The sequence below is a fragment of the Lampris incognitus genome, chromosome 5 (genome assembly GCF_029633865.1).
Source record: "Lampris incognitus isolate fLamInc1 chromosome 5, fLamInc1.hap2, whole genome shotgun sequence".
Classification (NCBI taxonomy): domain Eukaryota; kingdom Metazoa; phylum Chordata; class Actinopteri; order Lampriformes; family Lampridae; genus Lampris; species Lampris incognitus.
Genome location: NC_079215.1, coordinates 60798443 through 60826420, shown reverse-complemented (window position 1 = coordinate 60826420; position 27978 = coordinate 60798443). Strand labels below are relative to the sequence as shown.

The window sequence follows — 27978 nt, the reverse complement described above, 5'->3', positions numbered from 1 at the left end:
AATTAGTAATGATCAAGATGTCACTTTAGTATGGGGAACATATTCTAAGTAACAAAACCTTAATTTACAGTAATTTAACACTATGAACACTTGTAGTTTTGTGTTTTGTTATGTAAGAACAGACCATATTCATTAAGCGTTAGTAAGGGAGAATAACTCTTCTTGTGGTACTACCACCTTATAAAGTCCATACTAAGCAAAGCATAGTGAGATGGTACCACTAATAAGCAATACTTCTGAGGTTATAGAGGGAAAACTCATAGTTAATGGCTTACTGGTTGTATAATAAGGCCATGCAGAATAAGGCATTAATGAGTACGTAATAATGACCAATTAAGAGCCAATATGTTGCAAATTTGAATGCTAATAAGCACCTAATTAATGGTGACTACGTTCCCCATACTAAAGTGTTACCAACATTTCAGATAATTTCCCATCTCTCAGACCAACCACGAGTCTCTCTCTCTCGCTATCTCATCATGCAGCGTTTTGTATCCGCAGTGTTCGGCAAGACAATGCAGCGCAGTTATGAAGCAACCCAGACTCGCCCATGTCCCGCTGCCGCCGACTGGACGTTGCCCTCCCATACATCACGTCTCTAGGTGCCATGAAGCGAGCATCCGGTTTGACCATCAGCTCGGTACTCGCTCGCCTCTTGAGTAGACGCAGTGAAACCAGTGCGTCCTCCACTTCCCCTCCCATTGTAAACCTGTTCAAGTGTGTTCACTTGGTCCTCGCCTGCTGGCGTTTCCAACCCCCGACGCAGTCCGAAACCTTCCAGAACGTTTCATCCATTTCCGCCCAGTCTTCCGGCTTGAACGAGAAGTCCTCGGGCGGGGAACTTGAAACTGGCCTGGCGGCCTGTCCAGGGCGTCTCCCCGCCCTGCCGCCCAATGGCCGCTGGGATAGGCTCCAGCATCCCCGCCACCCCGGGAGCAGGATAAGCGGTTCGGATGATGGATGGACGGAGCTTGAAACTCACTCACGTTTCCACTGTGATGACGTTAGCTGGCTAGCTATGCTATTAGCTACACTCGGACCAATTCGCTCTTTCGACGGACTCGGACTAAGCTGCGCAGGTAAATAGACACTTACCTAAAGTGAGCATTATGTTACATACTTCCGACACCACGTCTATTTGTTTATAGGTACAACGGTAACCTTTATGTCGGCCAATAATACGAGGCGTCCTGCATCCACTTCTGGTTCATTCCTACATGTATTAGCTGTCCCCGTACAACTTATATCCACACATATCACAAAGCCCCCCCCCCCGTGTGTACGACCTCAAACCACAGACGTGACACCAGATGCCCATTCTAGTTTGGCAACCTTTGACCGCCGTAAGGGAAACCTGTCAATCAGCGCTGCGCTCAACCAACCGCACGTCGGCTGTAGCAAGCATTGGTCGCAGTTTTGGTGAAAGTGGGCGGGACATCTGTTTACTAACTTTGCGTTTCGAGTTTGATAGGCTATGGGTGTTCGGCGTTCCAGGTCTGCGATTGGACAAAGTTTTTGCGGACTCTAAATGGGAGGAGTCTGGAGAAGGGACCATTTCCGCCACATTTGTTGTTCAACAAACGCGATGGACGGGGGACCTCTTGGCCTCAGGTAAGGGAACGCTTAAAAATGTCCCTGTTTTGGGACCGCGTTTTCGGTGACCCAATGCTTGCGGGGGACCGTCAAAAGCAGTTTGCTCCCGTACGAAGCTGGCGGGGTGTCAGCGTAGCGTAAAATTGCGTTGTGTGCTGTGGCTGCACATTCGGAGGTCAATGGAGGAGGAGGAGGAGGAGGGGGGGGGTAGAGGAGAGCATCAAACGCGGACGGGCTGAACTGATGGCAGGCGCGGGAGCTGTACGGTCTCCGCACCCGCGTCCAAACGGTTAACCCAAAATAACCGCGGACTTAGCCGTTAGCGTCATCGCGTTAGCTTACAAGAGCTGCGGTTAAGCGCCAATGGCCAGACCAGCCTGGTGCCCTTTGCCCTGCTTTGGAAAAAAAGAAAGCCTGCTCTTTCCAATAGCCGTTGGGTGTTTTCCTCCCGGCGACTACCTCCCCACCGTGCACGGCAGTCGCTACTCGGTGCCCCCCGGAAAGGAACCATCGCGAGCGGTTTTTAAAGGCCTCGAGCTCTTGGCCGTCACCTGAGCTTCGGCTGCACGTCACGAACGGGCTGCGTCAGAGCACCCCCGTCGGGATCTTTGCCCCGTTTAGGGATGAGACCCCTTCGCCGTGTCGTGTTCTTGCCAAGGATTGCGTCGTTTCGCGATGTTTACAGCGCAACCCGACCAAACAATCCAGCCAAATCGGATTTTGTTGTGTGTTGTGTGTGTGTGTGGGGGGGGGGTCTGTCTGTAAGGCAATATTCCAAATATTCCAAACTGTTTTGACCTGAGGAAAACGAGCCCAGCTGATACTGTGAACTCGCCGTACAAGACAGTCGGTGCTTGCACGGGCCGAAGCCTGTTCCGTTGTCTACATCGGGTAACCTCTGGTGACGTGTTTTGAAAGCCCGCCGCTGGTTGTGATCCTAGTTGAAGTGGGACCGCCATTATTGTTTTGTCAGATTTTCAGGGTTAAAGGTTGGTTTCAGGTTTACGAATCCCCTTTTTTGATTTTTAAACTGGGAAAATGACAATTTCACAAGTAAACTGGACATATTTGTGAAGAGAGACAATTGACAAACATATGTCTGTCAGTTGTATACCAAAGCATTACGAATTCTCTCTATTAATGAGTGTGTTCCCCAAGAAGTAACCAGTACAAGCTGGGTGTGTGTGTGTGTGTTGATTTTAAACAGGACTGATTGTGTTAGCACTGTGACTACATCTCAGCAGTTGAGTGGGTCTGTGCCCAGACAAGGGATGTCAACACTAGTCTCATTGTTTATTGAGAGCAATGCAAATAGTCTTGTATTATGGAGGGAGTCACTCCTGTGAAGCGAAGCACGGTTAAAGGTATGCAATGGAGTTTGTGACCACTAGTGGCACTGCAGAGCAAAGTAAGAAAACGCGGATCCTCAAGTTGATTGCATCGCGTGCTCTTCCAGCACGGGCACAAAGATGCACATGCACACCACGATCACAAGTCACGGGGGTGACGTATTACACATTTCTGTGGACATACAACTCAATGAAGAGGACATGCTGACTGATGGATGTTCTGTTTGGAGTTATGGATAAGGACAGAAACGTAAGCACGTGGTTTTCAGCTATCAATTTACCTGTTTTATTAACTAAATTCTACATCCATCAGTCCACATTTGCAAGTAAGAAACCAAGCTTTCTTGGAACGTTTTTTGATCTCAAACAATACATTTTGCATTATAGTGCAATGTCATAACCAAAAAGCTATTAAAACATATTGATTGGATTGACTCTGGTGGCACAGTAGTGCAGTGGTTAGCACGGTCGCCTCACAGCAAGAAGTTTCTGGATTCGAGCCTCGGGGTAGTCTACCCTTAGGGGTCGTCCCAGGTCGTTCTCTGTGTGGAGTTTGCATGTTCTCCCCGTGTCTGCGTGGGTTTCCTCCGGGGGCTCTGGTTTCTTCCCACAGTCCAAAGAAATGTAGGTCAGGTGAATCGGCCGTACTAAATTGTCCCTAGGTGTGAATGTATGTGTGTGTGTGTGTGTGTGTGTGTCGACCCTGTGTGATGGCCTGGCCAGGGTGTCTCCCCACCTGCCCTCCAATGACTGCTGAGATAGGCTCCAGCATCCCCGCGACCCTGAGAGCAGGATAAGCAGTTCGGATGATGGATGGATGGATGGATGGATGGATGGATGGATGGATGGATGGATGGATTGACTCGTAATTTATTCTGTATAAATCGGTTTTGTGACTGTTTATTTGACACATATTATACTTATTGTTTTGTAATGAAGTTTATTTTAAAAAAAGCAGCCAACCAGAGGAAACAAAGCACATGCAACTAAAACAAAGAAACATAAATTGGCTGTAATATGGAATGGAGAACAAAAGGACGAAGAAAGAAATCGCACAAATGTTAGTGAGGGTCGTCCAAGCCGGAGAAAGTTGCAGCCACATTTTGTACCAACATGGAAGGGTGAGAATACCTGAATGAAACTTGATGCCTTCAACGTTGGTGGCAGTGATGCGCCATATCCACTAAATAAAAGTGAAGAAGGAGGTTGCAGTTCATTATAAGGCTTGGAAATCCATGTCAGGTTGTCTTTATGCATGCTCAATAATCCAGGTAAGGAAATCCCAGAAAATTGAATCGGTTCATCTCTACACAATGTGTAGTGGGATTAACGTTTCATCACTCATGTAAGTGACTTCATGAGTCGCAGCTGACTGCAGGTATCCCCACCCTTATGAACAGCACAGTTGCATAATGACCGAAACTGGCACATTTGCATCACAACTGAAACTAGTGATCGGTTTCCTATGCAAATTACCATGACCATTAACTAGAGTTAAAATGGCCATGTGTACTATTCACAGAGGATTGGAGAATAGTTGCAATCACAGCATTGTAAGATGGTGACAGGTGTACTGTTACCCCTCGGTTCAGGGATGGTCATTCCCTCTTCACATAGATGGCCTCTTTGACTCCCCGTTCAAACCAGTGTTCCTCCCTATCAAGGATGTGCACATCCTCATCCTTGAAAGAGTTGCCACTGGCCTGTAGATGGGTGTAGACTGTGGAGTTCTGGCCTGATGTGTTAGCTCTTCTGTCTTGTGCCATCCTCTTGGCCAGCATCTGTTTGGTGTCCCCGATGGACAAGCCACAACAATCCTCCTGGCACTTAACAGCATACACTATATTGCTCTGTTTGTGCTGGGGGACCCGATCCTTGGGATGGACCAACTTCTAGTGCAGCATGTATTGGGAGTTTGAAAGCAACTGAGACGCGGTGTTTGGAAAATATGCATCTCAACTGTTCCGACACTAAATTTTAAATCTTGTTGACATTTTTAAGTGTTTTATAGCATTAATATGAAAAGCATTACAAAAGTAAATATTTAATGCATCATTGTAGTTAACTGTTGTAATCTTGCACAGCCAGACCCCATCGAGACGATGGAAGTCCGGAGAAACACACAGCAAAAAAGTTGGTTAGAAAAGGGCGGAGACACAGTGGGTTGTCTTCACACTTAAAACCAATGAAAACATGCGAGGAAGACCTGAGGCCAGAGCCTGGCGCTGGTGCTCACCTTTGTATTGTCCGGTCAACAATAAACAATTATTTGTTCCATGCAAGCGAAACACTGGATCAGACGCAATGACAACTATAAAAACTCCATCCAATGCATTCGATGTTTGCTGCATTTGCAGAGAATCTTTATGTAGGTGTGTTTATTTATAACAAGAAAAAATAAACACATCATTCATTATTGCTGTTAGCGTAGCAAAGGTAAAAACTTGTTTCTACCAAAACAGGAAAACAAATCTGGCTCCCTCAGGATTTCCAAGGTGTCATTATTTCATTATTATGTTTATTATTACCGTTTCTTATCTGAGATTAAACTGTAGATGCCGGAAAACTAAAATCTTAATCCATCTTTTATTTTCCCACATTGTTCATGGTAACAGCTGTGGCAGTTTATAATGCAGCAGTGTCTTCCCACCATGACTCCAACACCCTCACCTCACCTAGGTCGTCCGCCAGAACGTACCCTATAGGGTTTCGGTTGCGCATGTTTGTTTAAAGCATGGGGCGCTACTCCACATGTAGTTCTATGGTTCTCCGCTAACTGGAGATTTGGTGCCTTTCCATTGTCACAATGCATTGATCATCTGCAAAGTCATGAAGTCGTCCGGTCCATAACATCAGTATAAATGTACCGAGGACTACTGCTACCCATAGGAATAGCAGGATTTATTTTGGAGGTTTACTCCTCTAGAGCCGCCGTGTTCTGCTCTGTTGTCTCCTGACAAAGTTAACAGGATTACCGCAAGGAGGGCGTGGCTCTTCACCACGCACGGACGGTCACTCATCATGGAGAGGCTATATTCTGCGCTTCACATGATGCTGGGGTGTATGGAGACCAGTCTAGGATACCGTGGAAGGCCATCTAGGAAAGATACTACTCCTATACGTAACCCCTTAACTGACTCCAACAATCAGTGGTACAGTGTTAGGTGGATGGTACCTGAACACTAAACACCAGCTGATCACTGCACTACAGCTCGTACGCTTCCTGAAACACACTGCAGTGTGATGCAAGTTCCCAAGAGCTGTAGACAAGGCTGCTTTTACAACGTTCCTAAACAAGGCTTTGCAAATGTTTTCTGAGGTAGGAAAGGCGTGCGACATGTTTGTTAGACCTGAAGGACACACACACAATGTGTTTTGATGACACATGTTTAGTGGAAACAAAACCAAGTTGTTCACAAGGAAAACTCCGTCGGGTTCTTTCTCACATCCAGGAGAAAGCGGGCCTGAGCTTATATTAATATGTACTTCTATGTGGCAAGGCTGCATAGACAAAGAGAGCCCTGTAGCGAGCTGCCTTGTCGTAAGTTCAGTTAACTTTCTGGTTGAAACGATAGGAAAGAGGTCCCAGGTCTGGCTCAGTAAAGGGAAGCTTCATGAATGCAATGCTGCTGATGGAAGTACACAGAAGGATGCTAAGAGATCACAGAATAATCACCTGTTTAACTGTCAGTGCAAAATAGTCACCACCCAACAGTATCTTCCATCATCTTGTTTGTACTTAAAAGTGGGTGTTTTGCCAGTTTTAGCAAATTAACTACAAATGGTGCATACATTACTTCTGACCATCTTCCAAAGCATAGCATTGTGTCTGGATTTCTGAATGTGTTTTTCATACCTTCCCAGGAGCCACTGGTTTTCATTCATTTCCCATTCCATTTCAGTATGGCATGAAAATCCACTTGCAGACACTTGAGTCCCGATTGAAAAGGGTGATCTATCAGAGAGAAACTTCGGTAACACTTTAGTATGGGGAACGTAGTCACCATTAATTAGGTGCTTATTAGCATGCAAATTTGTAACATATTGGCTCTTAATTGGTCATTATTACATAGTCATTAATGCCTTATTCTGCATGGCCTTATTATACAACCAGTAAGCCATTAACTATGAGTTTTCCCTCTATAACCTCAGAATTATTGCTTATTAGTAGTACCATCTCAATATGCTTTGCTTAGTATGGCCTTTATAAGGTGGTAGTACCACAAGAAGAGTTATTCTCCCTTACTAACACTTAATGAATATGGTCTGTTCTTACATAACAAAACACAAAACTACAAGTGTTCATAGTGTTAAATTACTGTAAATTAGGTTTTTGTTGCTTAGAATATGTTCCCCATACTAAAGTGACATCTTGATCATTACTAATTCACTAGTAATTAAGTTTTTTTATGTTCCCCATACTAAAGTGTTACCGAAACTTCTTCAGGCATCATTTTTTTTGGTAAAAATTACGCTGCCATTGTGGGACACTGCAGCTGAAAACAGGACCGTTGTGGTTATGTCTTCTGGATATGCGATCCAGTGCACTCAGACATCCGATTTTTACAAGTCGACTGCTGAACGGCATTACATTCACGAGCTATGTTGTCATAAAATCAAATCCAGAAGTTAAGCTGTAATCGAGCATGGATGCTGTGAATCAGATTCTGATTCACAACATCACAAAAGGGTGACGTGAATTTGGTAGCTTTGTGCATTCAAAAGAACGCTGTTCAGCTGCCAACTCTCAAACTGTGGATGTCCAAGCACACTGGAACACACTACCCAGAATACTTTTCAAAGTAAGCCTCGAGTCCCTTCGAGTTAATTTTCCTACCCATTTCAGACGGTTCTCTTGAATTCAGTTCACGTCAATTCAGTTCAATGTATTGTCATTAAAAACAATGTGCAGCACATGTTAACAATGAAATGAGGGCTGCAGCTTCGCCAAACAGTGCAAGACGGACACAGACAAACACAGCAAACACAGTATAAGATATACACACATGAAGACCGAAAGCTAAAAATAAGTTAAAAAAGTGCTGATGCTGAGACCCCTTCGAAGGCAGCGTTTGTGGTAAATGTCTTTTATGGCTGGGAGCTGGGTACCGGCGATATGCTGGGCCGCCTTGACGACCCGCTGCAGAGCTTTCTGGTCTACTGAGGTGCAGTTGCCGTACCACACTGAGATGCAGCTGGTCAGGATGCTCTCTATGGTGCAGTGGTCGAAGTGTGTGAGAATTTTGGGGGATGGACGGGCGCTCCTCAGGAAGTGCAGGCATTGTTGGGCCTTTTTCACAAGGGCCTGGGTGTTTGATGTCCAGGACAGTTCCCCGCTGATGTGGACTCCAAGGAATTTAAAGCTGGAAACACGCTCCACTTCCTCCCCATTGATGTGTATGGAGGGAGTGGCTGCAGCGTCTAGAACTCCTGAAGTCCCCAATCGCCTCCTGCACATTGGGAACAAGATTGTTGGTAGTGCACCATGATGTGAGGTGCTGAATATCGTCCCTGTAGGCCGTCTCGTCATTGTTGGTGATATGGCCAATGACTAATGACGAAGGTAGGAAAAAAAAAATTAAGTTTAAAACAGGACGGGATGCTTTGGAAAAAGGTCAGGAGTACTTTGTAGTGTCGGCCATTTGTAGCAAATGGGCTAAAACATGAAACGTCACTGGTATGTCGCTCAGACAAGAAGCCCCGTGGCCTTCCTTTTCTGTCAACGCCACAGCAGTCACGGTTGGACCATTGTTGAATTATCAAACTATCATCAACCACACTTGCCGGCACATCTTAAAATTCATGAGCGATTTTTTTTCCTTAAGATTTCCAGCCCAAAACACGAGAGTCACCTGCTAATATTTCAGATTGTGGTTGGTGTTAATGTCCTACTCTAAACTGGTGTCCTACGAGTGGCTGATCATGTGAGGCTGCTACACACAGATTTCTGCAAACAAAAGATTTAACTCCCTGTTTCACGGTACTATCTAACATCTTGAGTACATCTAATGTCATGAGTACATCTAACATCATGAGTACATCTAACATTATGAGTACATCTAATGTTATGAGTATATCTAACATGAGTACATCTAACATTATGAGTACATCTAATGTTATGAGTACATCTAACATTATGAGTACATCTAATGTTACGAGTATATCTAACATGAGTACATCTAACATTATGAGTATATCTAACATGAGTACATCTAACGTGTACATCTAACATGAGTACATCTAACTTTATGAGTATATCTAACATTATGAGTATATCTAACATGAGTACATCTAACATGCATACATCTAACATGAGTACAGCTAACATGAGTATGTCTAACATCATGAGTATATCTAACATGAGTACATCTAACATGCATACATCTAACATGAGTACAGCTAACATTATGAGTATGTCTAACATGAGTATATCTAACATGAGTACATCTAACATGCATACATCTAACATGAGTACAGCTAACATTATGAGTATGTCTAACATCATGAGTATATCTAACATGAGTACATCTAACATGCATACATCTAACATGAGTACAGCTAACATTATGAGTATGTCTAACATCATGAGTACATCTAACATTATGAGTATATCTAACATTAGTATATGTAACATTATGAGTACATCTAACACTATGAGTATATCTAACATGAGTATATCTAATATGAGTACATTTAACATGAGTATATCTAACATTATGAGTATATGTAACATTGAGTATATCTAACATCATGGGTATATCTAACATTATGAGTACATCTAACATCATTATGAGTATATTTAACATTATGAGTATATCTAACGATATGAGTGTATCTAACAATATGAGTACATCTAACATCATTATGAGTATATGTAACGTTATGAGTATATCTAACAATATGAGTATATCTAACATGAGTATATGTAACATAAGTACATGTAACATTATGAGTATATCTAACATGAGTATATGTAACATAAGTACATGTAACATTATGAGTACATCTAACATTATGAGTCTAACATTATGAGTATATCCAACAATATGAGTATATCTTACAATACGAGTATATCTAACATTATGAGTACATGTAACATTATGAGTACATCTAACATTATGAGTATATCTGACATTGTGAGTATCGCTAACATTATGAGTATAGGGCCACGGCGAATAAGCACAGTTTCTGCTGTAAGTGATGAACTGATCTATTAGTCTATCAAGGCAGAATAGCTACTATGCAGTCATCTTCTGAAGTTTTATTGTGTTTACCAGTTTCTTTCAGACAATTAGTGTATTGACATTAGAATACTGTCTTTTTTTACTTGTAATTTCATGGTAATATTTACATTAAGACCCTCAGCTGAGTGAATACTGCTTTGTTGGAGGTATGTGCACCTCATAACATCCTCTTCTGCTGTTGGTTTAGCAGCACACAGGCTGTATGCAACATGGCAGCCCATCTTCATCTTCAGCTCTTCACTTATCTAATTTCATGCCATGCAGCACTATACCCGCCCACTCATAGCCAGTGATGTCACACCCTGGGGTAATGAATGAAACGGGGGCAGAAAGCCTGGTGCTGGTGGCTTCTGTTGGTGTTATGTACATGGGACCTGACAATACAGATATAATATTGGCATTTTTACCCTGCAACTTTTTATTTCCGTCATGTCAGCAAAACACATCAATGGTCATGCCTACTCTCTTTAGCCTACTTAAAAACTAGAGTTCACAAGTAAAACTATTGCTTTGAGGGTGATTGAGCAGAGGAAGAGCTTGTTTAGAAACCCATCATGTCAGGGTCCTCGTCCATTTGTGCTTAAAGCCTGAAGGGCTTAAACCCTATTGTTTTTGTGCTGGTTTATTATTATTATTATTATTATTATTATTGTTATTGTTGTTGTTATTATTTTATTTAAAAAAACATTTTTTTTATAATTTATTTCTGACTTTTCCCTTTTTCTCCCAATTTAGTGGCCAGTCGATCCCTACTTTATTTCAAACACCCACCCTCGTACTGCATGCGTTCCCCAACTGCATCTCTCCGGCCGGCAGTCTCAAAGGAGACGCCTTGCCACGACGCCTTGCCACTTTCGTGACAAGGCGAATCCAGGCTGAACCACTGCTTTTTCCGACACGCACAGAGATGCATTCATGTGACGAACACAAGCCAACTCCGCCCCCCTCCCAAAGACAGCGTTGCCAATTATTGCTGCTTTGTCCAGTCCGGCCACAGTCAGATCTGACGAGACCGGGGCGCGAACCCCGGTCCCCACTGGGCAACTGCATCGACACAAAGCCGATGCTTAGACCACTTCACCACTGCGGACCCCTTTATTTTGAAATTTTATAATTTTTCTTTGTCAGAAATGTTTGCACAAATTCCCGTGAGATGGTAAATGGTAAAGACATAAGATTTTGCCCATTGATTGGGGGTTGTGTGCATGTGCTGCCCAAAAATGATGACCCCCATACAGTCTGATGGGGCTATAATTAAAGGTCAAAATTTTCAACTTTGCAAAGTCATCCCAAATAGTTGAATCAGTTTAACTGGACACAACATTTAGTGGGAGAAACGTTTCATCACTCATCTAAGTGACTTTATCAGTCTCAAATGACTGCAGGTATCCCCACCCTTATTAACAACACAGTGGCATAACAATCAAAACCAATGATCGGTTTCATATGCAAAGTCATGTGACCATTAACTAGTTACAATGGCCATGTGTACTATTCACAGTGGACTGGGGAATAATTGCAACACAGCATTGTAAGATGGTGACAGATGTACTCTTAGCCCCCCACCCTCGGTTCAGGGATGGTCGTTCCCTCGTCACATAGATGGCCTCTTTGACTCCCTGTTCAAACCAGCGTTCCTCCCTATCAAGGATGTGCGCATCCTCATCCTTGAAAGAGTGGCCACTGGCCTGTAGATGGGTGCAGACCAGTGGTGCCCAACTCCAGGCCTCGAGGGCCGCAATGTCTGCGTGTATTTGTTCCAACCATGCACTACACCGCTTGATTTAACTAATTAGCTCACCTCTTGGACCAAGGAGGGGAAGGAATTAGTTAAATCAGGTGGTGTAGTGCATGGTTGCAACAAATACCTGCAGACACTGTGGCCCTCGAGGCTTGGAGTTGGGCACCCCTGGTGTAGACTGTGGAGTCCTGGCCTGACGTCTTATCTCTTCTGTGGTGTGCCATCCTCTTGGCCATCGTCTGTTTAGTTTCCCCGATGTACAAGTCATGGCAATCCTCCTGGTACTTAACAGTGTACACTATATTGCTCTGTTTGTGCCGGGGGACCCGACCCCTGGAGTGGACAGATTTCTGGCGCAGCGTGGTTTGGGGGTTTGAAAGCAACTGAGACGCTGTGTTTGGAAAATACGCGTCTCAACTGTTCCAGCACTTCCACCACATACAGAATCACCACTGGTTTACGCTTAGGCAGCTGTTGTCCTTCTCCTCTCTTCGATTGGCTGGTGCAGTTTGAGCGTCTTCCTGGCTTTGACAAACGCCCTGTTAGGATAACCACACATAACCAGGCCTGTTTAATGTGGGATTTCTCCCCTTCCCTGGCCGCTGTGTCGGTGGAGATGTTGTCAGCTCGATGGTACAGCGTCCTGATGACTCCTAGTTTGTGCTCCAGTTGATGATGAGAGTCAAACCTTAAGTACTGATCAGTATGTGTTGGTTTACGGTAAACATCAACAATCAAATGTCCCCCATCACCAATTTCAGTTTGATGCTGTGATTAAAACTATTCCCAATCCTCTGTGAATAGTGCACATGGCCGTTGTAACTCTAGTTCAGTGGTCACTAACTCTGCTCCTGGGGAGCTACCATCCTGCTGGTTTTCACTTTAACTCTAATTTGACACATCTGATTCAATTAATCAAGGTCTTGGTAAGTAGGTAATCAGTAGAATCAAGTCTATTAAGTTAAGGTTGGAGTGAAAACCGGCAGGATTGTGGCTCTCCAGAAGTAAGGTTGATGGCAAATGCTCTAGTTAATGGTCATGGCAACTTGCATATGAAACCGATCATTGGTTTCGGTTGTTATGCCGCTGTATTGTTTACAAGGGTAGGGATACCTGCAGTCAGTTGAAACTGAAGAGGTCATTTAGATGAACGATGAAACATTTCTCTCAATAAACGTTTTGTCCAGATGAACTGATTCACCTTTCTGGGATTTCCTTACCTGGATTATTGAGCATGCATCAAGACCTTTTGAAAAGTCATGAATCCTACGCCATAAGTCCGATTTGCAAGGAACTTGGTACTGACATCCATCTAGCCTCATTCTATAAATTTGCCCCAAGAGCCACTAAAGTCTGCCTGACCAGATTTACTGCTATTTGTAACTTTTTGAAAAACACATTTTTGACATCTCCACCGTAGGTCTGTCTGATTGCTACCAAGTTTGCTGCGGATCATTATTTGACCACGTTGATATCTTATTTACTTTTCTAGATATAGACCAATGAACTTCAAAAGGGTGTGGCTCAGCACATAAATAGCCCCAAGTCAACAACTGTTGGGCCAATCATAAAAAAACTTGCTGAATGTGTCCACACAGGTACCCTGAAAGTTTAATTTAACATTTACCACCAGGGGGTGCTTTAAATGGAAAAAAACAAAACCAAAAAAAATGGGCATGGCGTAACACAAATCGGACTATAAATCAAAAATTGTTTGTGCAATCATTGCAGTACTCTCATGATATGTTTCATATTAATGTTGAACACGTGTACGAAACTAGTTTGAAAACGCTCAACAGGGGCACCACCAGTTCCAAACACATGCATAGGCCTGACACAGATTTGGCCATAAATCAGTGACAGTTTGTCCAAACATCACCAAACTTTGTGGATATTTTTAACTAAGCTGTTGAAGCTTTAACCTTGTAATAGTCTGTTGTCTTGTAATAGTCTGTGCTGTCTTGTAATACTCTGTGTTGGCTTGTAATAGTCTGTGTTGGCTTGTAATAGTCTGTGCTGTCTTGTAATAGTATGTGTTGGCTTGTAATAGTCTGTGTTGGCTTGTAATAGTCTGTGCTGTCTTGTAATAGTCTGTGTTGGCTTGTAATAGTCTGTGTTGGCTTGTAATAGTCTGTGTTGGCTTGTAATAGTCTGTGCTGTCTTGTAATAGTCTGTGTTGGCTTGTAATAGTCTGTGTTGGCTTGTAATAGTCTGTGCTGTCTTGTAATAGTCTGTGTTGGCTTGTAATAGTCTGTGTTGGCTTGTAATAGTCTGTGTTGTCTTGAGCTCCGGACTCGCCGCTTGCAGCTATGTTTTTCTCTTGTTTTCCTATCGCCCGCCCTCTCTCGGGGAGTTGTCAGGATAGGAGTGGGAAGCTGGTGGACTGCAATGAGCTAAGCTAGCTTGGCTGTTTGTTTGTCCAGAGGACAGTGAATGAAGGCTGTTGTCTCAGTTTCTATGCCTGTGTCAGCTAAATCGGTCTGCAGTGTCAGTGTTGGGCCATGAGCTTGTCAGTGGAAGTTTCTGAATGGAACTTTAGAAGCATTACTACAGTGGAGCAGCTTAGTGGCCTCTGAAGTATGGATAAGCAGTAAAATGGAAGAGAGAAAATAAAGGTTGGGCAGGCAGCAAGATGAGTAATGTCAAAGTTGTAAGCTAATTACAATCATGAAGATTAACATACAAACAAATGTCCTTTTGGATGCTTTTTATTGCTGGTCTATTTAAGATTTCATCATTTGGAAATTACACAATTTTCCAAATAGGTGCTCGTTTTACGGGGTACTGCTGGGAAAGACTGTCAGAAAAAAATGATATATCTCACTTTACAGCTTCACCCTAACAGCCAAAGCAGAAGATGTCAGCAGGCAGTAGGGAATTTGAAGATGGAGCAAAGTAGCAAGGAGAAGCAAGCAGATCTGGGCGAACAAACATAGAAGATCTTTAGCACCAGATACTACACCATCATTAGCTAAACCCAAGTTAAGCTACGTCTTACTTTTTGGTGGCGGGGAAGCTGACAAGCACACAGGCAGCTAGCATCATTTCAGTAAGATCTCTGAGATATGGAGTGCTCGCCCTAGGTGTTCGTCCATAAGTTAAAGATAAACAAAGATCTTGGTAGTAAACCTTTATATATATACACTACCGTTCAAAAGTTTGGGGTCACCCAAACAATTTTGTGTTTTCCATGAAAAGTCACACTTATTCACCACCATATGTTGTGAAATGAATAGAAAATAGAGTCAAGACATTGACAAGGTTAGAAATAATGATTTGTATTTGAAATAAGATTTTTTTTACATCAAACTTTGCTTTCGTCAAAGAATCCTCCATTTGCAGCAATTACAGCATTGCAGACCTTTGGCATTCTAGCTGTTAATTTGTTGAGGTAATCTGGAGAAATTGCACCCCACGCTTCCAGAAGCAGCTCCCACAAGTTGGATTGGTTGGATGGGCACTTCTTGCGTACCATACGGTCAAGCTGCTTCCACAACAGCTCAATGGGGTTCAGATCTGGTGACTGCGCTGGCCATCATTACCGATAGAATACCAGCTGCCTGCTTCTGCTCTAAATAGTTCTTGCACAATTTGGAGGTGTGTTTAGGGTCATTGTCCTGTTGTAGGATGAAATTGGCTCCAATCAAGCGCTGTCCACTGGGTATGGCATGGCGTTGCAAAATGGAGTGATAGCCTTCCTTATTAGGAATCCCTTTTACCCTGTACAAATCTCCCACCTTACCAGCACCAAAGCAACCCCAGACCATCACATTACCTCCACCATGCTTAACAGATGGCGTCAGGCATTCTTCCAGCATCTTTTCATTTGTTCTGCGTCTCACAAACGTTCTTCTTTGTGATCCAAACACCTCAAACTTGGATTCATCCGTCCACAACACTTTTTTCCAGTCTTCCTCTGTCCAATGTCTGTGTTCTTTTGCCCATCTTAATCTTTTTCTTTTATTGGTCAGTCTCAGATATGGCTTTTTCTTTGCCACTCTGCCCTGAAGCCCAGAATCCCGCAGCCGCCTCTTCACTGTAGATGTTGACACTGGTGTTTTGCGGGTACTATTTAATGAAGATGCCAGTTGGGGACCTGTGAGTCATCTGTTTCTCAAACTAGAGACTCTAATGTACTTATCTTCTTGCTCAGTTGTGCAACGCGGCCTCCCACTTCTTTTTCTACTCTGGTTAGAGCCTGTTTGTGCTGTCCTCTGAAGGGAGTAGTACACACCGGTGTAGGAAATCTTCAATTTCTTAGCAATTTCTCGCATGGAATAGCCTTCATTTCTAAGAACAAGAATAGACTGTCGAGTTTCAGATGAAAGTTCTCTTTTTCTGGCCATTTTGAGCGTTTAATTGACCCCACAAATGTGATGCTCCAGAAACTCAATCTGCTCAAAGGAAGGTCAGTTTTGTAGCTTCTGCAACGAGCTAAACTGTTTTCAGATGTGTGAACATGATTGCACAAGGGTTTTCTAATCATCAATTAGCCTTCTGAGCCAATGAGCAAACACATTGTACCATTAGAACACTGGAGTGATAGTTGCTTGAAATGGGCCTCTATACACCTATGTAGATATTGCACCAAAAACCAGACATTTGCAGCTAGAATAGTCATTTACCACATTAGCAATGTATAGAGTGTATTTCTTTAAAGTTAAGACTAGTTTAAAGTTATCTTCATTGAAAAGTACAGTGCTTTTCCTTCAAAAATATGGACATTTCAATGTGACCCCAAACTTTTGAACGGTAGTGTATATATATATATATATATATATATATATATATATATATACGTATATATATATATATTAGCTTGAAACATGTTGGTTTGGTCCTAGGTAGGCCTGTGTGATATGACAACATATATCGTGTGACAATAGAAAACGTCTTTATCATTTCATATTAAGCTCTATCGTTTATTTCATTGTGTTGCAAATCACACTCTTTATGGCAATATGTTTTGTCATTTGGACGGCCCTTACCGCTCTTTGCACAGCACGGATGCAGGCAGGAAATTTGCAAGAAGGCAATACAAACAAACATGGAGGACAGTGAGCGTAACGCAGAATGGGGTAATTCCGAACAGAAGGACTCCGACCAGCCAGGACAAAACAAGGAGCTTGTACCTAAAAGAGCGGCTACTTCTATCATATGGACGTGGTTTGGGAATGAAAAGTCTGACACGGACCAGAAAACCGTACTTTGTAAAATATGCTGCACGCCGATCCCCACAACAAACAAACACCACTAGCCTCACACTTTAATATTCTATATTTTGTTACATGCTTAATTGAAAATTTGCACGAAGGTTCTAAATAAAAGAAGAAAAATAACCAAATATGAGTAAGTTCCTTTTATTTGTCGAGTATATAATTCAAAATGTAATAAGAAGTAGGCCTTTCCATGTGGTCATTGATAAACAAATAAACAATTTATTCACTGAATTTACAGAAAATGTGCTATATGGTGATATGTATCGTTATTGTGATATGAATGACCTACATCGTGATATGTATCGTTATCGTTACATGAATGACCTATATCATGATATGTATCGTTATGATATGAATGACCTATATCGTGATATGTATCGTCATATGAATGACTTATACCGTGATATTTATTGTTATCATGATATGAATTCCCTATATCGTGATATGCATCGTTATCATGATATGAATAACTTATATCGTGATATGCATCGTTACCGGGATATGAATTACGTATATCGCGATATGTATCATTATCATGATATGGATGAATTATATCGTGATATGTATCGTTATCATGATATGAATGGCCTATATCATGATATGAGATTTTGGTCATATCGCACAGCCCTAGTCCGAGGATGGAGGAACTGATTTCCAGTATGATAAATTCAACAAAAAGCTAGACTCTTCAATCTGCAGCTTTGATGTAGAAAATTATGCTTTTCTTAGTTCTGGGGTAAAGCACACGTTATGATCAAACCCCTCCAAATTGACTGCTTAATACGGGGACATCAGAGACACTGAGACCAGTGTGAGTTAGGCGACACGTGGGGTCCAAGGTTTTAGACTAGTGAAATATGAGTTGAAAGGTGACACTGGTGCTGGCCAACTAAACTCTCTGGGTAGACTTGTGTGAAGCTGGGTAATGGGTCTTGTACCATAGCAACGCCACCTTCAGCCAGCCTACACCACCATCACTTTCCTCTTCATCACAGGTTCTCAACCTGGGGCGTGGGACCCCCAAGGGGGTCACGAGATAATATCTGGGGTTCACTAGATGGTTGTGGAGAAAACAAGAACAAAACCGTCCCCGCATCAGGTGCACCCCATGGTGCACCTGATGCGAAAAATAGGTGTACTGTCTCTTTAATTGCTGTGCTGTCACAGGTGATGTGCTCTGCGCTGGCCCTCAGCATACTTCGACTTCTTTGAGAGAGCAACGCTGTACTAAACATCTGTACATTTAGTAGATAATTCTTCATATCAGGATCAGCATGGAAAAAAAATGCAGGCATTAAAGAAATCGAACATAAAACGCATTCAATTTATTGTCATATGTTTCATCTGAAGACATACATTAGCAATAATAGCTTCTGTGCACATAATAGGGATACATTTTAAGCATCAGCTTCTTAGAAGGACCCTGGGATCCAGCGGTCTTGGTGGCTATCGTGCGTGGAGGAACGGTTATCGAGAAAATCAAAGGACAGCAAGGACACAAAAGAGTAATATCAGGTGCAGTCCAGAACGACAAGGTTAATGTAAATAGTTAATTTATCAAAGACTACCAAAGACACGAGTAGGACCGGCGAGTAGGATGCGCGAGTTGTGGCAGTAGAAGAACAGCAAAGACAACAGCAGGCTACTAGCAGGTGCAGTCCAGAACAACAAGGTTAATGTATGCTAAGGTTCAGTGTGATGCGCTCGCTCACGAGTAACCACAATTTGCGACGCATAACCCACAGCGGCAGTTCCGCAGCACCGTGGGAAAAATAAAATAATTTAGACTGGGGAATGGCTTTTACATTACATAGCCTGTACCAGTGGTGTAATTTGCCTTTGAATAGATTTTATTTTGTGTTTGTGATAGTCAAAGTGTGTGTGTGTGTGTGTGTGTGTGTGTGCACGAGGTGCCGTTACGTCAATAAATCTAAAAATACTAATTAAAGTCAAACTCCAATTAGTTGTCGTTCTGTCTGTGAGGAAAGTAGTGGTCTTCCTGTGTAAGTCTCAGCAAGAATCAGTCCTATTGACACAAAACTCAGCTAGTTTCCTACGTATGTCCTACCGACGCGCTGTACAAAATTTGGCGCCAAACAACAATAACAAGGTGGCTTTTTCACAAAATTGTGCAATATGCAAAACCTACTTTAGTGATGACTGTGGCAGGCCCTAGTTATCAAGTAAGAAATCCATAGAAATACATGCATGCTAGCTGTAGCACTGGGACATTATTTGCACATCAACTGTTTTCAGACAAATGTCTTTTGTGTAAACGTGATCGATTGCTGTCCTGTTTTTGTTTGTGATGTTGTTACAATTTGACTTGTTGCATGACGTTTTCTGTTGATTTCAAAACATGTGTATTGTCATTAAACTCGCTCATTATTATTTTGCTCCCTGAAAGTTGATTAAAATGACAAACCACAATAGTCAGGGCTTTTTTTGTTTTTGTTGAATAGGTCAGTTTTGTATGATGGCGGTCTATCCAGCATTATGAAATTGCAGTTCATAGGCTGGCCATTAAACATTAAGGCTTCCAAGTCACTACAACATGGCACATCCTGCCTGCCACCGAGTGACTGCTGGGATAGGCTCCAGCATCCTGCGACCCCGTTTGGGATAAGCAGCTTGGATAATGGATGGATGGATGGATGGATGGATGTGGTTTCTGTGAGAGAGTCACACAAGTGTTGTTCTTTCTGTAAACCAGAGAAAAGTGCCATGTTGTTGTGTGACAGGGACCTGACTTTCTAATGAAATGTCCATTCTGGCATTGCGACATTATGTGGCGCATTGTGCTGCAACCATGTTGCTGCAATATGAATGGCCTCAGCATGCAGTGTTATACTTTGAGGATGGTCGGTAGTGTAAATGGGAAGGATGGACCAGCAGGCAGGAGTTGATGTTCAGAAAAAAGAACATTTATGCAGATCGGCCACAAAAAGATAGCCACAACAAAAAACATTTTGACCACTTTATCTTTGCAGAAAAAATAAAGAGGAAAATTCCTCTCGATCTACAAAACACTGAACCACTCTGTTGTCCTGGAGAGGGGAAAACAGAACAACCGTTTGCCGTCTTCGCACACTTTTTATACCCTGATACCTGCTGTCTGTGGCCAATCGGGGAGGTTCTGTGTAATGAACACCTGTTGGACACAGGTGGCATCAATATTCCCTCAATTGGCGCTCCTTTGTACTGAAGCCTTTCAGAGGGGCAGCACACGTCTTAAAGGTCACGCAGGTCAGAGAATTAAAGTCCCCCTACAACAGAAACCTGGATGAGAGACGACTAAGAGCAAGCGTATCACAAACATTACCAGATATATGAATGTTGAGCAGATGAGCCAGAGGAATGTGCACCTTCCTCTCAGCATACATACCATATATTGGAAAATATTGACATTTCTCACCCCCTCTCCATTTGGCTCACACATCTCATGTAACCTGGATAAATAGTCTGCAATGAGGAGAAAATGTCGAACTTGTTCATGGAGCCTCAGTATATTTTCCAGGGTCCAGTATATTTTCCGGGTCGTCGGTGACTAAACTGGCACCCCCACTTCAACCCTTGGGTTGTTGTGAGGAGGGTGTGTGGACACCCAGCAGGACTAAAAACAAAACCTGTCAAAGGGTGGATGAGTTCCTCTGTGAACCAATGGCCATTCATACCTGGAGAGGAGATGGGGACAACCAGGTACTCCCCCTACTGAAACATCCATACCTGGAGAGGGGATAGGGACCACCAGGTACTCCCCCTACTGAAACATCCACACCTGGAGAGGGGATAGGGACCACCAGGTACTCCCCCTACTGAAACATCCATACCTGGAGAGGAGATGGGGACAACCAGGTACTCCCCCTACTGAAACATCCATACCTGGAGAGGGGATAGGGACCACCAGGTACTCCCCCTGCTGAAACATCCATACCTGGAGAGGGGATAGGGACCACCAGGTACTCCCCCTACTGAAACATCCATACCTGGAAAGGGGATAGGGACCACCAGGTACTCCCCCTACTGAAACATCCATACCTGGAGAGGGGATAGGGAACAACAGGTACTCCCCCTACTGAAACATCCATACCTGGAGAGGGGATAGGGACCACCAGGTACTCCCCCTACTGAAACATCCATACCTGGAGAGGGGATAGGGACCACCAGGTACTCCCCCTACTGAAACATCCATACCTGGAGAGGGGATAGGGACCACCAGGTACTCCCCCTACTGAAACATCCATACCTGGAGAGGGGATAGGGAACAACAGGTACTCCCCCTGCTGAAACATCCATACCTGGAGAGGGGATAGGGACCACCAGGTACTCCCCCTACTGAAACATCCATACCTGGAGAGGGGATAGGGACCACCAGGTACTCCCCCTACTGAAACATCCATACCTGGAAAGGGGATAGGGACCACCAGGTACTCCCCCTGCTGAAACATCCATACCTGGAGAGGGGATAGGGACCACCAGGTACTCCCCCTACTGAAACATCCATACCTGGAAAGGGGATAGGGACCACCAGGTACTCCCCCTACTGAAACATCCATACCTGGAGAGGGGATAGGGACCACCAGGTACTCCCCCTACTGAAACATCCATACCTGGAGAGGGGATAGGGACCACCAGGTACTCCCCCTACTGAAACATCCATACCTGGAGAGGGGATAGGGACCACCAGGTACTCCCCCTACTGAAACATCCATACCTGGAGAGGGGATAGGGACCACCAGGTACTCCCCCTACTGAAACATCCATACCTGGAAAGGGGATAGGGACCACCAGGTACTCCCCCTGCTGAAAGACAACGATGACCCAACCTGTTGAGGCATCAGCTGTGCTCCTATGACCTCCGTAGGTTACAGAACTGATGATGATGATGTACATAAACGTCAATGTCATTTTTTGACTATGTGGCAGTTGCTTTAAAATCTTGAATAATAAGGTTTTGTAAAGATGTCACTTGACTCGAGGCTGGATATTCTTGGCCACCAACCAGCCGACAACATTTTGTTAAATGACACACGGCTTTGTCACAGGTTAAGCCTTGCAACTTGCGTATTGTGCAAGCCCAGGCGAGAAGTAACGGACATTACACCAACTACTTATTTACCAACCATGCTGTTTGTATTTCACTGCTCCAGTTTACCTTTTCTAACAAACTTAAACCACATAAATACACCACAACCCCTAAACAGTATTTCCATAAATTGACAATTACTTTTTAGATCAAATCGCTTTTGTTCAGTATAAATAATATTAACTTGTCTGTCTACAATAGATATTTGATTTTAGCTGTCCACACATTTCCAATGCTTTATTTACCATTTATACATTTTTGCTGGATTAGAACAATTACAAAAAATAAATAAAAATACAATGCCAGCTTAACCTCCAAACACCTGACAATTCACAAAAACTGTTGGCCTTCTTATTGAACCTTTAAAACAGGATAACAAAACTGTATGGCTTTATAAGATATATAAAAAGAAAATGTGATGAGGGGGATGCCAAGCAGTGTCCAGGTGACGACCACCTTTGCGGCACTTGTACCTTTACCTACCCTTGTACCAATGCAAACAATATACAACACTCATACTGCACCTGGTCAACCTCACAACTCAACACATTTAAAGCGCCTCTCTAGCGCCCCCCTCTGTGCTGCCCTCAGCTTGCAGCTCACATCAGGCCTGTGGGTCTGAAGGTCTGACTTGCATAGCCCGGGTCACCAGGTGCGGCTTGCGCAGGTGGCTTGAAGCCCGTTAATACCTGCCTGCAGATTTACATACAGTTCAAGCCCAGAGAGCTTATGAAATATATGAAGAATATGATTATATTTTTAAATTAAGCTGTTGAAGCTTTTACCTTCTGACGGTCTTTGTTGGCTTGGACACTGGAATCGCCGCTTGTGGATATAATTACATTTGTGAGCGTTATGGCAGAATGGCTGCACGCTTTTTTTTTTTAGTGGTGCGGGTGCCACATGGGTAATCAAACCATTCTCATAAAATCAGTCTCATGAATTTACAAATCATTAATTTCTGTGATTAAGATTTTATAATTACACTACTCGGTCATTAAATCAGTCTCATAAAATTATTAGATGAATGAGAAAAAGAGAACAAATCTCTCTGACCAAGGCACTCCGTGTAATTAAAAATGTCTTTATTGAAATTTAGACATATCCAAAAAGGACTTGTCATCTGAAACCACTAACCTTGGACCAGAAAGCACCCAACAAATACATATTACTTAACTACAGAGAGGACTGAGCACGCCACTGACTCCAATCATAAAATTATTAACCATTAATTTTTGTGTTCAGTAGTTATAATTGAACCATTCAAGTTGAAGGAATAATCAGTGTTGCACAGATTACACTTACCTCAGTGAAAACAATTTATTAGCGCACTCAATAAAAGAAAACCGACTAATACTAATTATCGAACTAATACTGATCAGGTACAATCAGTTTACTACTACTACTATTACTACTACTACTTTCAGGTGCTTCTGTTAGGGGTCCCCACAGCGGATCCTCTGTTTCCATTTCTTCCTGTCCTCTGCATCTTCCTCTGTCACACCAGCCACCTGCATGTCCTCCCTCACCACATCCATTAACCTCCTCTTTGGCCTTCTTCTTTTCCTCCTCCCTGGCAGCTCTATATTCAGTATCGTTCTCCCAATATACCCAGCATCTCTCCTCCACACATGTCCAAACCATCTCAATCTTGCCTCTCTTGCTTTGTCTCCAAACCGTCCAACCTGAGCTGTCCTTCTAATATACTCGTTCCTAATCCTGTCCTTTGTCACTCCATATGAAAATGTTAGCATCTTCAACTCTGCCACCTCCAGATTCACCTCCTGTCTTGTTGTCAGTGCCACTTTCTTAAAGCCATACAACCTAGCTGATCTCACAACCATCTTGTAAACCTTCCCTTTAAGTCTTGCTGGTACCCTTCTGTCGCATATCACTCCTGGCAGTCTTCTCCACCCTGTCTGCACTCTCTTCTTCACCTCTCTTCTCCACTCCCCGTTACTTTGAACAGTTGACCCCAAGAATTTGAACATATACACCTTAGTCACCTCTACTCCTTGCATCCTTACCATCCTGCTGTCTTCCCTCTCATTCACGTCTTGCTCCTACTGACTTTCATTCCTCTTCTCTCCAGTGCATACCTCCACCTCTCCAGGCTCTCCTCAACCTGCACCCTACTCTCGCTACAGATCACAATGTCATCCGCAAACATCATAGTCCACGGACACTCCTGCCTGATCTCATCTGTCAACCTGTCCATCACCACTGCAAACAAGAAAGGGCTCAGAGCCGATCCTTGATGTAATCCCACCTCCACCTTGAACCCATCTGTCATTCCAACCGCACACCTCACCCCTGTCACACTTCCCTCATACTTACCCTGCACCACTCCTACATACCTCTCTGCCACTGTCGACTTCCTCATACAATACCACAACTCCTCTCTTTCATTTCCGGTGTGGGAAGATGGTGGCGTGAACTCTAATTTGCAGTGGCCTCACCCAGTACCGACGATGCAGTGTCTTTGTCCATGTCTACATCTGCATCTAAGTTTGTGTCATCGTGTGATGTTTTTATTTTGATCATCGAAAAAAATTTTTTTCATTTAATGGCTGGGAGAGCTGGCAGTAGCTCGGCTGAGATAGCTGGGTGTGCTGCATCCTGTGGGCCCAGGGACCACGGCCCTGCTCGTTGCTGTGCCCAAGAGGAAACACCAAGGCAGTCTGGTGGCAGTGTGCATTGTTTTTGTCTGCGTTTGTGTTGTCGTGTAGAGTGCATGGGGGGGGGGGGTGTCAGGAATGCCTGGCTGGGAAAGCTGGCATTGGGTCGACTGGGGCAGCCTGGTCTGCTGCGTCCAGTGGGCACAGGGACCACGGCCCTGCCTTGAGCTGCACCCGAGGAGGAGGCACCAAGGGCGGTCTGACAGGACGCGGAAGCGGGGCTGGCTAGGCTAACTGCCAGCCTATGCAGACCGGCAGTTCCGCCAGACGTCCTGGCTGGCTTTCGTTCTTGGACAGTGGAATTTTTGGACTGTGTTGCACTTAATGGACTGTTTGTGTTTTGTTTTTGCTCTGTTCTCTCTGTTTTTGTATGTTTTTAGTGGTGTCGTTTGTGGACATTTGGGACGTTTTTATATTTTCTGTGGGCTGGCTGAATCGAAATTTTGTCAGGCATCCTCTCACTTTCCAACAGTCTAGTTAAAAACCCCTCTGCCATCTCTCCTAAACATCTCCCATGCCTCCACAGGTATGTCATCTGGACCAACTGCCTTTCCACTTTTCATCTTCTTCATAGCTGCCCTCACTTCCTCCTTGCTAATCTACTGCACTTCCTGATTCACTATCCCCACCTCATCCAACCTTCTTTCTCTCTCATTTTCTTTATTCATCAGCCCCTCAAAGTATCCCTGTTACCTTCGCAACCGATTCTACTTGCTTTTCAGCACTTTTCCATCTCTATCTTTGATCCCCCTTACCTGCTGCTCACCTTTCCCAGCTTGGTCCTGAAGTAATACTTGGGGTAGTATTGGTCGAGGATCAATGACCACACCGGGTTATAGAACTCCGGTTTAATCGTGGCTCAGTAGGCAGACGTAATAACCATACATGGTAGTGGTGTAACCATAATAACAGTCCGGGTAGTACATAACACCTAATGTAGTTCCAGTGGATATACATAGCATTATATCACTACAGGTCCCTCTGTCTAGCCAATCCTTTTCTCCTTCCTTTATGTCTAGCCTCTCATACAACTCTCCATATGTCTTTTCCTTTGCTTTTGCCACCTCTCTCTTTTCTTTACGCTGCATCTCCTTGTACTCCTGTCTACTTTCTTCATCTCTGTCTATCCTGCTTCTTCTTTGACAACCTCTTTTTCTCTATACTTTACTGTACTTCCTCATTACACCACCAAGTATCCTTGTCTTCCTTCCTCTGTCGAGATAATACACCAAGTACCTTCCTAGATGTCTCTCACTATTTCTGCGGTGGTTGCCCAGCCATCCGGCCCCTCTTCACTACCACCTGTCTTAGCTCCTCCCTGAACTCCACACAACAGTCTTCCTTTTTCAACTTCCACCATTTGATCCTTGGCTCTTCCTTCACTCCCTTCCTCTTTTTGGTCTCCAAAGTCACTCTACAGACCATCATCCGATGCTGCATAGCTACGTTCTCCCCTGTCACCACCTTGCAGTCTCCAATCCCTTTCAGATCATGCCTCTTACATAAGATATAGTCCACCTGTGTGCACTTTCCTCCACTCTTATGTCACCCTGTGTTCTTCTTGAAATATGTATTCCACACAGCCATTTCCATCCTTTTTGCAAAATCCACCACTATCTGCCCTTCCACATTCCTCTTTTTGACACCATATCTACCCATCACCTCCTCATCACCTCTATTCTCTTCACCAACATGCCCATTGAAGTCCGCTTCAATCACTACGCTGTCCTCCTTGGGTACACTCTCCACCACTTCATCCAACTCACTCGAGAATTCTTGTTTCGTTTCCATCTCACACGCAACTTGCGGGTACATATGCGCTGATAACATTCATCATCACAACGTTGATTTACAGCTTCCACTCTCTTCACCTCCAACACACTCTTGACATAGTCTTCCTTACCCAAATTCTCCTCCCATTCACACCATGGTAGAAGAGTTTGAACCCACCTCTGATGCTCCTGGCCTTACTCCCCTTCCACCTGGTCTCTTGCACACACAGTATATCTACCTTCCTTCTCTCTATCATATCAGCCAGCTCTCTCCCTTTACCTGTCATAGTGCCAACGTCCACACTCTTACCTTTCCTCTTCTCCCACTGCCTCTGGACATGCCTGCCCTCTCTCCTTTGCCTTCACTCAACAGTAGCATATTTTATACCAACACAGTACTGGTGGCAGTCGTTGGTAACACAGGCTTTGACTGATCTGGTATGGAAATCTGATTTATGATCAAATCAAATCAAATCAATTTTATTTGTATAGCCCAATATCACAAATTACAAATTTGCCTCAGTGGGCTTTACAGCAACACAACATCCTGTCTTTAGACCCTCTCATCGAATAAGGAACAACTCCCTAAAAACAAACCGTTAACAGGGAGAAAAAATAGGAAGAAACCTCAGGGAGAGCAACAGAGGAGGGATCTCTCTCCCAAGACAGACAGCGTGCAATAGATGTTGTGTTTACGCAATTTACACAATACAACATTGAATTATAATGGGCTTATAAAATGTATGAAGAATATGATGCACAGGATGCCAAGCAGTGTCCAGATGCCATCGGAACAGTCCAGGACCCAAGCCATGTGACCAGCATGGCATTTTTGATTTGGCAAAGGCATTGGCATTTATGCTGGATGCCCTTCCTGATGGAACCCTCTCCATTTATCCTGGCTTGGGACCAGCACTAAGAATGCACTGGCTTATGCATCCTCAGTGGCTGGATTACTGATTTGGTACAATCAGTGATGAGCAGAAATGTACTGATCAAGGCACAAAGGGTGATATGAGGTAGTGAGGCTATGCAAATATTGCATCACCGGATACAGTATTACTGTAACCAATAATACTACAGTGTAAGGTGAAACGCTGGGTGGAGATCACCTGTAAGGTTGAGCAGGGTGTTATGGGTATTGTCGTCCAGAGGCAGCGTCTGGTCCCTGCATTGGGAAATGAGTTTACAACATTCTCAGTGAACAAGCTCAACACAATTTGTGTATTTTATTGCAACCAAGAAATTTTGTAGCACTTTGTAAGAATAAAAAGCATGTTTTTCATAACTTTTTCA

At 43.6% G+C, this 27978-nt stretch overlaps 1 protein-coding gene across 5 annotated transcripts in view; it reads left to right on the top strand.

The window, feature by feature from the left end:
• Positions 1–413: 413 nt before the first annotated feature.
• pnpla6 (patatin-like phospholipase domain containing 6) overlaps positions 414–27978 on the top strand; it is a 106180-nt gene continuing 78615 nt past the window's right edge. For 4 of the 5 annotated variants that reach the window (XM_056279467.1, XM_056279465.1, XM_056279468.1 and 1 more), the window contains exon 1: positions 1551–1611. The gene's annotated coding sequence lies outside the window, so the exon portion shown is untranslated. Of the gene's footprint in view, positions 1080–1550; positions 1612–27978 lie in introns of those variants that run through there. The other variant, XM_056279466.1, reaches the window with a different exon arrangement.